Raw genomic sequence first — 12,658 nt, 5'->3', positions numbered from 1 at the left:
ATAAGGTGACCATACGTGCGTGGGTTTATCTCTGGGCTTTCTATCCTGTTCCATTGATCTATATTTCTGTTTTTGTGCCAGTACCATACTGTCTTTATTACTGTACCTTTGTAGTATAGTCTGAAGTCAGGGAGCCTGATTCCTCCAGCTCCATTTTTCTTTCTCAAGATTGCTTTGGTATTCGGAGTCTTTTGTGTTTCCATACAAATTGTGAAATTGTTTGTTCTAGTTCTGTGAAAAATGCCAGTGGTAGTTTGATAGGGATTGCATTGAATCTGTAGATTGCTTTGGGTAGTATAGTCATTTTCACAATGTTGATTTTTCCAATCCAAGAACATGGTATATCTCTCCATCTATTTGTATCATCTTTAATTTCTTTCATCAGTGTCTTATAGTTTTCTGCATAAAGGTCTTTTGTCTCCTTAGTTGTTCTGGTGGGTGGGGCTGGATCTTGTCTTTCTGGTGGGAGAGCTGCATCCGGTGGTGTAACACAACATTGTTTTTTTGTTTGTTTGTTTGTTTTTTGTTTTTTTTTTTTTTTGCGGTACGCGGGCCTCTCACCGCGGCATGTGGGATCTTCCCGGACCGGGGCACGAACCCGTGTGCCCTGCATCGGCAGGCGGACTCTCAACCACTGCATCACCAGGGAAGCCCCACAACATTGTTAATCAACTATACTCCAATATAAAATAGAAAATTTTTTAAAATTAGGAAAAAAAATTTCAAAAACAAAACAGCAAGATTCCCACCATCTAAGAATTTGTGGTAGAGACCATGTGATGTGTGATGTGGTCATTGCTCCAGTGGAGATGTGTGCAGGGAAGACCTTTGAGTTTGGATGCCCACACCTTACTACGGATCAAATTAAAGGCTTCATTGAGAAGGTGGCTCTCTTTTGTGATATGTTTAGTTCTAATTTTAGGAATATTTCCCTAACGAATCATCTGTTCACTTATAAATTCCACAGACATTTATAGGGTGCTTGCTACAATCTGGCCCAGGCCTTGGAGATTCAGAGATGATTAAGGCACATTCCATGACCACAAGGAAGTTTTAGTCAAGTGTAGCAGACAGACAAGCACCAGGTCACTGCAGTTCAGGATGTGCTGGGTGATGTGGAATGACATAGAGGGTAACTAGTGCAGCCCTGTGGGGAGGGGAGAGTTTTCAGGGAGAGACGACATCTGAGCTTAGTCTGGAAGGAAGTTCTGGCATTAACCAGGCGAAGAGGGATGAAAGGGGCTTTTCAGACAAAGGGAACAACTTTATGTGCAAAGTCTCGTAGGCAAGAGAAAGTAGAGTATATTTGGGGGAATGTACAGAGTGCATTGTGGAAAGAGGAAATGATAATTGGATAAGACTGGAAATATTAGCAGAAGACTAAGTTTATTCCAAAGGCCAAAAGTAGCAAATCTGATCATGCCATTCTCTTGCTTAAAATCTTCCCATTGCTTCCTGTTGCCTATGCCCCAGTTGAAGTGTTTGGGAATTTGTGTGTGCCTGTGTATCTGTCTGTCTTTGTGTGTTAATCATGTTTTTTATTTTTTTGTTTTCTGTATTTTATGATACTATGATATCTTGGGACCCTTGTGGACCCCAGAAGAGACTGCCCCTCCTGGAGTTGGCTAATTCCTAGAGATGGCAAGCAAAAAGCACTCCTTTGTTATGAAACCAACCAATTCAGAGCCTATACCCCAACCATCCCCTATATCAAGCTCTCGAACAACACCAAGCCAACATTCTCCCTGCCCTCTATCACCCCAGGTTCAGGTACCAGACAACAAGGGACCACCCCTATAGCCCAGAGCCCACCAACATTATCCAAACAGGCCAATCATAAGCTAACTTAGTGTACTTTCCCTGCCCTGCCCATTTCTCCCTGCAAAGCCCCCAATAACGTTTCTGGCTTGCTTTCTTCTTACCTACTTTGTCTCCTACCAACCCTGGTGCTTCCTGTGTGGCCCTTCAAGGTTTCTCTCCTGATCTGTTGGCCTCACCATACCTGACTAAAAACAAATCCTGGGTTCATTTTAATACCATGTGGGAGCACAGAAGGGGGCTGACACAGTTAGATGTGTGCCATGGCGATTGGTCTGGCATCAGTGTGCAGAACAGATTACAGTGGAGTGAAAGTGGAAACAGGAAAAGCAGCTAAGAGGCTGCTGCAGGAATGCAGATGAGAGCTGGTGATGCCCGAACAGAGGCAGTAGAAGTGCAGGTAGGGGCAAGCACTGGAGGACAGCTTCTTTGGAAGGAGGTAGGGCCCAGGGAACGCTGTGACTGATAGGGTGCCCTGGTGGGGGGCAAGGAAGACTCGCACACGTTCCTTTTTGGACACCTGGGTGGATGCGGTGGTATTTGTTGAGTTAAACACTTCAGGAAGAGCAGGTCTGGGAACAAGGAGTGGAAAGATGACCCGCTCAGTTTTAGATTTATTGAGTTGAATGGCTGCAGGATTGACCAAATAGGAAATTGGATCAATGGGTCTGGAGCTCAGGAGAGAAAATTGGTGTTGAACTAGGGCTTTAGTACCATCAGCATAAAGAATAATAAGGCTCAAACTGTGGGAATAAATGAGGTCACCAAGGAGTGTGAGGGAGAGGCAGGGACAGAAATCAAATAGTAGCGAGATTTGAGGGACGGACAGAGGACACGTGGCCTCCAGGAAGAAACACTGGAGGACGTGGGAGGCAAACCAAAAAGGATTTCGCAAAAGACGGAGGGGCTAACAGTCTCAGTGGTGCTGGAGAGGGGGCAGGGCCAGGAAGGTCAAAAGACATCCAAAGGTAAGGTGAAGTGTCAGGCGACAAGTTCGAGAAGCCGCGTGTGATTTACGTTCATGGCACATCCTTCACACGCAGACTCCCAAATTCCGCACGTGAGAGAGCAGGAGAGCAAGCGCTAGCGAGGCGGAACGTCCCCTGAAATGTACCATTTATAAAGCCAAGGTCAAAGCGGAAGTCAGAGGTGATGGTGTTTTAAATCTTCAGTTCTGTTGATTCTCCCTTTAGGTCACACCGACTGTTGCTTCCACTAAGGAGGAAAACTGCTGATTTTGTATACATCCAGCCTTTCCCTAAAATCCGTAGGAACGCAGTGAGGCCAGAGAGATGAGGAAACCGGGTTTATAAAGAAATAACGCATTCGCTGGCTCGCTGGTCCTACAGCGCAGCCCCGAGTGTAAACACATCCCGCCTCCCGGCAGTGGGGCCGCCCCCTCCCATTTCCCTAGTGCTCGGAGGCTGCCAGGTAGATGGCCTGTGTTCCAGGAGGTATCCAGGGACCGTCCCTGCCGAAGATTGTTTATAACCAGATTGCCTTTTTTTTTTTTGTCTTTCCAAACAAAGGGACTTGACTTTTCTGAAGACTTTGTAGAACTGCTAATCTGGCAAAAGTCAGGATGGATTGTGAGAAAAGGCTAATGGATCAGGATGGGGGGATCACCCCGTCTGGCACTCAGTTAGGACTCAGGCAAGGTTTGTGGGATGAAGGAATGAGTTAATGAACTTAAGTAGGACTGCAAAGTGCCGGCACGTTGCAGGCATGCAGGGGATGGTAGCCCCATTGTTGCCTTTTCTTTTTTTTTTTTTTTTTTTTTTTGTGGTATGCGGGCCTCTCACTGTTGTGGCCTCTCCCGTTGCGGAGCACAGGCTCCGGACGCGCAGGCCCAGCGGCCATGGCTCACGGGTCCAGCCGCTCCGCGGCACGCGGGATCTTCCTGGACCGGGGCACGAACCCGTGTCCCCTGCATCGGCAGGCGGACTCTCCACCACTGCGCCACCAGGGAAGCCCCATTGTTGCCTTTTCTTGCTGCTCCCTTTCCCCCTTCTCTCTTCCTTCCATAATAAAAGTTCTCTTGGCAATTTTAATCACCTTTTTCGCCCCCAAGAATCTTTTAAATTAAAGAGAAGATAGTTCCAAAATCAGTAATTTTTTTTGATGAGAAGGAATAGTGGGGGTTGGCTCTATGTAGATAACCTATTTTCTTTTTTCTTCTTTTATTTTTTTTTTCTTTTCACTAGATTACAATGATAGGGAAGAAAAACATCACATCAAATGGCAATGGTGGTGGGGAGGGATACATCAGGAGTTTGGGATTGACAGACACACACTACTATATATATAAAGATAACCAACAAAGACCTACTATATAGCACAGGAAACTTGACTCAATATTCTGTGATAACCTATATGAGAAAAGAACCTCAAAAAGAATGAATATATGTATATGTATAACTGAATCACTTCGCTGTACACCTGAAACTAACACAACATTGTAAATCAACTATAAGCCAACGAAATTTTTTTAAAAAAGAAAGGAGGCATTGAACCTCAAAGTCTCAAAAAACTGGCAGTGGTAGTGTAGCTGCAATACTATGGGCAGAAAGGTCATGGCACAAAGTGGAAGGGATAAAAAATAGAGTTGAGGATCATGGAGTGATGGATTTAAAACAACTTTGAAAATATAGGAAGGACTTAGCAACCTAAATCTTTTGTTTCTAAATCAAAAGACAAATGAGTAGAAAATAGGGGAAGAAAACTTCTCCATACCAAAAGTGGACAAAATTGCATCAGGGAATAAGCAGAAGCCCAGTGCCCGTGTTCAGGGCTAACGTGGGAGGGGAGTGAGGCATCGTGGCAGGGAGTGGGGGGCAGTGAGGGCACAGGACCAGCGGTACTACCCCCACTCTTGACAGGACCCCAGTTCTCCTGGACATCCCAGTCCATCCTGACACCTGTGGTCCTATTCTCCTGGGTCCATGTTGCTTCAACCTCTGCTTACAAGTATTACCATCACACGGAGGTTCCAACTAATCTATTCCAATGGTCAGATCAGATCCTTGGAGACTGCTACCAGCTTGGAACCAAACCAGATGTTCCCCTCAGACACAGAGATAAAAAATGCTGGTGAGCCCAGCTCAGTCCAGACCCACCAGGTTCATCCCCCAACCCCAGACCCCCTATTCTCAGCTCCCACCTAGGTAACTCACCAGCCCCATTGCTGAGCTTCTGTTGTACATTTTGTCCATGCTGAGGGGGTGATGAGAGTTCAGAAACTGTAAATTGAGACAATACATAATTTTATTATGGAACAACAATTTTGTTTGCTCTTTTTTAGTGTGTATTCACAAGTAAATGTTGCTATGAATGGCAACCCTAAGGAAATCTGCTCAAAACAGAAACAAACATTGTGAGTCAGAAAGAGTACCCATTCTTAGGACCTGACGCAGAGTTCCTGGCTGATAACCAGTTCTGAAAAATGGTATTGTGCTTTGGGAGGAGTTAACAGGCTGGATATCTGCCCATCAGGCATAATGCCAACAATGGAACTGTATTCAGTGCAACTTCAACCTGCTGCTTTTTGCAATATCAGTATCTGTACCTCAGAACCAGGAAGGAGAAAGGAAAATCACTTTATAAAACCCTTCTTGAAAAAGAATAGTGGATGAAAAGTAATTCAATTCCACAAACATTTACTAAGCTTTTATCATGCCTGAAACTACATTTATAAAGACCAAAAAGACATAGTCTCTGAAATGTATAAGCAAATAATTTTAGGTCCATGTGTCTAGACCCATTATTCTCCTTCAGGAGACCAGGACTGCCACCTGGAGTTGTACAATTTGTAATCAATCCTGATTCCTACTAGAACACAAATAAGAGGAAAATTAATTTTGCTTAAGGGGTGAAGAAAGAGGGAAAATTAGGGACAAGGGACATTAAACTTTTCCTCAAAGGAGAAGTTGTAGTCCATTATACTGTGTGCTCCATGAAAACAGGCTGTCTGTTTTGCTCACCTTTATGGCTCCAAACAATATCTGGCACATAGAGAAAAGGGCAATAGCTTTCCAAGCAGAAGAAACACATTAACAGAGGTAAGAGAAATGAGAGTGATTAACGTATATTAGTTAAGGTAATACTAGCGGTTATAACCAATAAACCCCAAGAGTTTAGTGATGTCACACACAATAAGCTTATTTCTCACTCATGTAAATGCCCAGTGTGGACTGTCTTGGTTAAGGCTGGTGGCTTTCCTCCACATGGTAATTCAGGGACCCAGGCTTCTCACACCTTGTGGCTGTACTATCACTGAGGACCACAGAGTGTTCTGCATCCAGCTGAAGGATGGGAAAAAAACGATGAAGGAGGTACACTTATCTCCATTACCACTTCACTTCCTTGAGCATAAATGAAACACAGCACTAACTCTTCCATTCCAGAGGTGAGAACTAGTCATGTTTCTCTACCTAGAAACAAGGGCGCCTGGAAAAGTAACCATTGTTTGGGCAGCCACCTCCCAGAAACCACTTTATAATGTGGACCGGCGGACAAATTGTTGGTGGAGAGTTAGCTCTCTCTGTCACAATAATAATAATAAGTTCACGAGATAAAAGGGTAGGAGGTAAGAGCGGGAAGGTAAGAACCCTGGGGCACAGTGTGTTCATTCATAGGAGCTTACATGCAAGAAAAACCCCAGAGGCGATGTGAAACAGGAAAGAAAGAACTTTAGCTGTAGGAAGCTTAAGGTGTGGAGGAAAAATTAAAGTAAGACCCAGTGGTCCAAAGCTCTGAATTCACGTTTCTATATTCACACAACGTGTTTCTGTTTCTCTCCAAAACCTCCTTAAATGATGAGGACCTCAGGTGTGTCTCTCAGATTGAAACATGTGTTCTTCAGCAGCAGCCAAGCCCAGTTAAAATCTCTTTCGTTATGGTCTAAAATTCTCCCTGTCAGTATAACAGAAAGTTAGAATTTACATGTATTATTGCCAAGGATGCCAGTTAAAACCCCTCAGCTATACTTTTTTTTTTTTCAGTGGCTGAAGATTAGATGGGGCTTAAACATTTCAGCTGACATAAATAAAGTGTTCACCAGCTGTGAGGTTGTGTTCTGTAAAGAATTAGAACTACTGAGGGCCGGTGCCACCCCAGGATTTATACTTAACACAGTTTGCGAAAGACTGCATTTTAAATTCAAGTTTTAGAAAAATCTTCAAACACTATCTTGGCACAATCTTCCCCAATGTTCAGGGTTTCTGAAAAGCAGCTCATGTTCTTTTTCCTTCCAGACAATGCTTTGACGATTTAATTAACTTTTGACCAAGCTGGTCTACATTTTCAAAGGGCTCAGTGGTTGGTTCTATGAAGGACTTTCATTAAAAAAAAAAAATCTATATCTGGAAGATGTTTATTGGTTTAGCAGTTCCTAATTTGCATGCACTCTCATCTTTGAAAGCCATCCATCCACCTTCTCAGACATGTTCTGAGTTGGAAACCCTGTATCACGGAGACATGAAAGCCCCAAAGTAGGGGATGCTTGGGGTCTGGAGGGGAGTTTTCTCCTGTTCCCTCCTTCACTGCACTGCCTTGGATATGCACCCATGCAACAAGGAAGCGGGGTTTTCTTAGGAGTCCCAGAGACCATCATAATTTTGTCAAAGCCACGTTCTTGATACCCTGATTCCAATGTATCAGTGTAAGAAATGCTGAGAACACAGGCAGCTTTTCAAGTCCTTGCCTTCATCTGTGTAGACATCGATCTCTTTAGTTCTGTCCCTTCCCTCCCTCAAGCCCACTATCAAATGGGTAGGAATCTCACCTTGAGACTGTCTGGTCAAGCAGGAGCAGCTGCTCTCAAAACCCTGATGGTGATTGTTTCCAATGTTTGCCAGTCCTACACTCTCCTCACTCTCAGCAGATGTCCTTATCCAGTGGTTTATTTCTCGAGACTCAGGACCTTTGGCGAGAGCTTCTTTATACCCATCTCCTCCATCCTGTCTCTCCTTCCTGCCCCAGAGAAGCCATGGGCAGGCTTCCTCCTTCCTCCTCTAGGACCTCATTTCAACACTAATCTCTTTTCTCTCTTGTAACTTTACATTTGCCATCTGTTTTTCATACATGGATAAACAATCAAGTCCTTTGTACTTTCTAATGTTCTCTTAGCACCAGTGCTTTAGCTATCCTTGGGTCTTCGCCTTTCTCCTCCCCTTCTTTGTCCTCCTTTTCTCTACAGACTTCTTTTATACTTGATTTTCTCACTTCTCCCCCTTGACCGTCCCCACCATGGAAGCTGGATGACTTTCAACCCTCACTTTGTCACTGATTCTCTTACTGAACTCTAAAGACACTGGCTTTTTTCTCTTCTGCCCTTTAATGTGAGTACCCCCTAGGATCTATCCAAGGCTTCCACTTCTAGAGCTACTTTGTATCTTTCAGTAATCACTTTTGTTTCTGGAGCTTCAATGATCACTTTCATGCAAATGAACCAAGTAGGAAGGAACTCTTCTCACGATCCATTTAGCCATATTGTCATAAAAGTGCCCCAACTCAAAAAGCTACAATTCAGGACACAATTGAGCAATAATTCCATGGGAGGAGTTATACATTGCATAATGCTGATACAATGCAAGAACCACTTGCTTAGAAGCCCAGGGAAAGGGCTTGTGTTCTATGTTTCTGAACCTTAGTTTTATATATGAAAATCAAAAGTTTGGATAAGGCAATATCTAAGTTTCTTCCACCTCACAAAGTCGATGATTTGTGCACAGTATTTTTAGAGAAATACTTTATTGCCCCAGTGTCTTTACTTCTATCTCAGAAAAAAAGCTAGCCAACTAGAAAAAGAGATGATTTTGCTTTAAGGTTCTTCTATAGTATTTCTTCATAAAAAAATACTTAAGGAAATTAACACCTTGGTATTATTTTTTATTAATTTAAGGGGGGCCCTGAGGGGAGAAGATTCAATTTATAGTTTAAAAAGAGTTGACTTGCCATTACCTAGGATTCAGACGTAAGAGTTGGGGCTAGCTAGCGTTGTTTTTTTTTACAAAAATCAATTCCAATATCCCAGATACCTAGATGTAGAAAATGCTCATCTTCTTCGGGGGGAAATTGTTACATTTTGGTGTCACAGGTCATTGAAAAATATACTTATTACTAAGTGCTAAAGGCTTCAATCAAAAGAACTACAAAATCAGATAATTTGTATTAAAAAATAAACATCTTTTCCTTTTTAACAGTGTCTTAATAGAACTTTTAAATTCTGGACTGACTGACCTGAGACCATTTCCCCGTCACCTTTTTTTAACCCCGTCACCTTAATTCTTGCCCACAAGCACAGTGGTGAGCAGGCATCCACAGAGGTAATATCATCTTTGCTCAAACTGACTGCTCTGACCTACACCAAGGCCCAGCACTTACACCCTCTTGTGTTTCCTCCTCTGTCAGGACAGTGTGAGGGCTGTAGTCTGAAGCTTTGCGAGATCAACTAGAGGCCAAAGTTATATTGTAGGGCGAGGTTTTTTGGTTTTGTTTTGTTTTGTTTTATGTTAAGAGTAGCTCCAGTTTATTGACTATCTTTTATGTCTGCATTATATGTAGTAATCACCGTTTGTAGGGTGAGTTTTAGAAGATGTAATTTAATTTTAAAAGAAAACTTCTCATGTAGTAGGTACTGTTACACATTTTAAAGAGCAATCAAATTGTCTATTACATTACGTTCTACAACATGAGGCCAGATCTATGCAAGTACAGCTATTCAGTGAATTAAAAAAATTTTTTTTATTCCCTTTTGTGAATTTTGTGATCAGCTTTTTATGACTTAAAAGACACTAGTGGATAACTCAAATTATACATCATAAAAAATTAAAATTGCCTTTAGGCCTCTCCATTATTGTACATCTCTTTTGAAGGAAACTGTAAAAATTTTAGAAGAAAACATAGAGTATAACCTTGTTGACATTGGTCTTGGCAATTTTTTGGATTTGACACCAAAACAAAGGCAATAAAAGCAAAAATAAACAAGTGCAACTACATCAAACTAAAAAGCTTCTGAAGAGAAAAGGAAACAATCAACAAAATGAAAAGGCAACATATGGAATAGGAGAAAACTCCTGCAAACCACATAGCCAATGAACTAATATCCAAAATATATAAGGAATTCATAAAACTCAATAGCAAAGAAACAAATAATTCAATTAAAAATGGACAAAGAACTTGAATAGACATTTTTCCAAAGAAGACATACAAATAGTCAACAGGTACATGAAAAGATGCTCAACATCACCAGTAATTAGGGAAATGCAAATCAAAAGCCTGAGGTATCATCTCACATCTATTATCAAAAAGATAAGATATAAAAAATGCTCAGCCTTGTGCACTGTTGGTGGGAAAGTAAATTGGTACAACCACTATGAAAAACAGTATGGAGGTTCCTCAAGAAATTAAAAGTAGAACTACCATATGATCCAGCAATCCTACTTCTGGGTATATATATATATATATATATATATATTTTTTTTTTTTTTTTTTTTTGCGGAGCACAGGCTCCGGATGCACAGGCTCAGCGGCCATGGCTCACGGGCCCAGCCGCTCTGCGGCATGTGGGATCCTCCCAGACCGGGGCGCGAACCCGGGTCCCCTGCATCAGCAGGCGGACGCGCAACCACCGCACCACCAGGGAAGCCCTGGGTATATATTTTTTTTAAATGAAAACAGAATATCAAAGAAATATCTGTATTCCCACATTCATTGCCTTATTCATGGTAGCCAAGATATGGAAACAATCTAAGTGTCTGTTGATGGATAAATGGATAAAGAAAATGTCATATATTCATATGATATATATATATGTATAACAGTTTTATTCAGCCTTAAAATAGAAGGAAATCCTGTCATTTGTGACAACATGGATGAAACTTGAGGGCATTATGCTAAGAGAAATAAACCAGAGAGAGATAAATAATGTACAATATCACTTATACGTGGAATTTGAAAAAAAAAAATTGAACTCACAGAAACAGAGAGTAGAATAGTGGTTTCCAGGGGCTGGAGAGTGAGGGAAATGGGGAGAGGTTGATAAAAGCGTAAAAACTTTCAGTTATAAGAAGGATAAGTTCTGGAGAACTAATGCATAGCATGGTGACTATAGTTGATAATGCTACATTATATAATTGAAATTTGCTAAGAGAGGTAGATCTTAAGTGTCCTCACCAAAAAAAAGGTAACAATGTGAGGTGATGGATATGCTAATTAACTTGATTGCAGTAATCATTTCATGAAGTATATATATATCAAATCATTATGTTGTACACTTTGTAATACAATTTTATTTCTAAATTATAAATTTGTCAATTTGTCTCAATACAACTGGAAAAAATAAAAATTAAATATTTAAAAAATAATAAAAACAGAAAAACTGTAGTAGAGTGTTTGAATTTCAGAGAACATTTCAGCTGGTCTGAAAACTGCATAAGAGTAAAGGGCAAATAGAGTCCAGGGTATCAATAATAAGATAATGAACAGTAGAGAAGCTATTTGTCAATACATTGTAAAGCAGATTTTGCCATATATAAACCAAAATACATCCAATTTATCAGGATATGATTATTTAGTGGTATCTAAAAAAATGGTACAGATGAACTTATTTGCAAAGCAGAAATAGAGTCACAGATGTGGAAAACAAACTTATGGTTACCAAGGGGGGAGGGGGGTGGGATGAACTGGGAGATCGGGATTGACATATATCCACTACTATATATATAAAATAGATAACTAGTGAGAACCAACTGTATAGCACAGGGAACTCTACTCAGTTCTCTGTGGTGACCTAAATGGGAAGAAAATCTAAAAAAGAGTGGATATACATATATGTATCACTGATTCATTTCGCTGCACAGCAGAAACTAACACAACATTGTAAAGCAACTATACCCCAATTTAAAAAAAAAATAGTAAACAACAAGGATAGGGAACTATATTCAATATCTTGTGATAGTATATAAGGGAAAAGAATCTGAAAAAGAATATATATTATATATAAGTATAAATGAAACACTTTGCTGTATACTTGAAACTACACAACATTGTAAATTAACTAACTTCAATAAAAAATAAAATTTTTTAAAAAGCTGGATAGTTCATTTTTTCTTTTTTTAAAATTGAAGCAACCACCGCGCCACCAGGGAAGCCCTGGGTATATATTTTTTTTAAATGAAAACAGAATATCAAAGAAATATCTGTATTCCCACATTCATTGCCTTATTCATGGTAGCCAAGATATGGAAACAATCTAAGTGTCTGTTGATGGATAAATGGATAAAGAAAATGTCATATATTCATATGATATATATATATGTATAACAGTTTTATTCAGCCTTAAAATAGAAGGAAATCCTGTCATTTGTGACAACATGGATGAAACTTGAGGGCATTATGCTAAGAGAAATAAACCAGAGAGAGATAAATAATGTACAATATCACTTATACGTGGAATTTGAAAAAAAAAAATTGAACTCACAGAAACAGAGAGTAGAATAGTGGTTTCCAGGGGCTGGAGAGTGAGGGAAATGGGGAGAGGTTGATAAAAGCGTAAAAACTTTCAGTTATAAGAAGGATAAGTTCTGGAGAACTAATGCATAGCATGGTGACTATAGTTGATAATGCTACATTATATAATTGAAATTTGCTAAGAGAGGTAGATCTTAAGTGTCCTCACCAAAAAAAAGGTAACAATGTGAGGTGATGGATATGCTAATTAACTTGATTGCAGTAATCATTTCATGAAGTATATATATATCAAATCATTATGTTGTACACTTTGTAATACAATTTTATTTCTAAATTATAAATTTGTCAATTTGTCTCAATACAACTGGAA

The sequence above is a fragment of the Physeter macrocephalus genome, chromosome 10 (assembly GCF_002837175.3).
Source record: "Physeter macrocephalus isolate SW-GA chromosome 10, ASM283717v5, whole genome shotgun sequence".
Lineage (NCBI taxonomy): Eukaryota > Metazoa > Chordata > Mammalia > Artiodactyla > Physeteridae > Physeter > Physeter macrocephalus.
Note: the sequence above shows the minus strand (reverse complement) of the source record.